Genomic DNA, 1,386 nt, shown 5'->3' with positions numbered 1-1,386 from the left:
TCTTTTTAATTTTTCAATCATATCTTTTTGATTGCTAATTTCAAATTCATTTTCAAAATCAAATCTTTTTAAATTTCTTTTTCAAATCTTTTTCAAAATAAATTTCAATCACATCTTTTTCAAAATCAATTTTAAATCTTTTCTAACTTCTTATCTTTTCAAATTTGATTTTCAAATCTTTTCAATTAACCACTTAACTTTTTGTTTGATTCCTATCTTTTCAAAACTACCTAACTAACTAACTCTCTCTAATTTTCGAAATTACCTTCCCCTTTTTCAAAATCTTTTTAATTAACTAATTGTTTTTAATTTTAAAATATTTTATTTTATTTTGTTTACTTTTTGAATTATTCTTCTCCCTTACCTCCTTCTATTTATTTATTTAATTACTAACACCCCTCTTCATCTAAGAATTCGAACCTACTCCTCACCCTTGTGTTTGGATTCTCCTTCTTATATTCTTCTCTTCTTATACTTGCATAAGGAATCTCTATACTGTGACATAGAGGATTCCATATTTTCTTTTCTGTTTTCTTCTTTTTCATATGAGCAGGAACAAGGATAAGAACATTCTTGTTGAAGCTGATCCTGAACCTGAAAGAACTCTAAAGAGGAAGCTAAGGGAAGCTAAAGCACAACTCTCTGGAGAAAATCTGACTGAAAATTTCGAAAAAGAAGGAGATATGGCCAAAAATAACAACAATGCAAGGAAGATGCTTGGTAACTTTACTGCACCCAATTCCAATTTACATGGAAGAAGCATCTCAATTCCTGCCATTGGAGCAAAGAACTTTGAGCTTAAACCTCAATTAGTTTCTTTGATGCAACAGAACTGCAAGTTCCATGGACTTCCATCAGAAGATCCTTTTCAGTTCTTAACTGAATTCTTGCAGATCTGTGATACTGTTAAGACCAATGGGGTTGATCCCGAGGTCTACAGGCTTATGCTTTTCCCGTTTGCTGTAAGAGACAGAGTTAGGGTATGGTTGGACTCTCAACCTAAAGATAGCCTGAACTCTTGGGATAAGCTGGTCAAGGCTTTCTTAGCCAAGTTCTTTCCTCCTCAAAAGCTTAGTAAGCTTAGAGTGGATGTCCAAACCTTCAGACAGAAGGAAGGTGAATCCCTCTATGAAGCTTGGGAGAGATACAAGGAACTGACCAAAAAGTGTCCTTCTGACATGCTTTCAGAATGGACCATCCTGGATATATTCTATGATGGTCTGTCTGAGCTATCAAAGATGTCACTGGACCATTCTGTAGGTGGATCTATTCACCTAAAGAAAACGCCTGCAGAAGCTCAAGAACTCATTGACATGGTTGCAAATAACCAGTTCATGTACACTTCTGAAAGGAATCCTGTGAATAATGGGACACCTATGAGGAAGG

At 34.7% G+C, this 1,386-nt stretch overlaps 1 non-coding gene across 1 annotated transcript; it reads right to left on the bottom strand.

Annotated features, from left to right (window-relative positions):
* Window positions 1-1,076: 1,076 nt before the first annotated feature.
* LOC112788465 (small nucleolar RNA R71) lies at window positions 1,077-1,184 on the bottom strand. Its single transcript, XR_003195827.1, has one exon. It is a non-coding gene; the product is annotated as a small nucleolar RNA R71 (small nucleolar RNA).
* Between the last annotated feature and the right edge of the window lie 202 nt (window positions 1,185-1,386).

The sequence above is a fragment of the Arachis hypogaea genome, chromosome 20, assembly GCF_003086295.3.
Source record: "Arachis hypogaea cultivar Tifrunner chromosome 20, arahy.Tifrunner.gnm2.J5K5, whole genome shotgun sequence".
NCBI classification, from domain to species: Eukaryota; Viridiplantae; Streptophyta; class Magnoliopsida; order Fabales; family Fabaceae; genus Arachis; species Arachis hypogaea.
The sequence above is the reverse complement of the archived record's forward strand: the minus strand, read 5'-3'. Positions and strand labels throughout refer to the sequence as shown.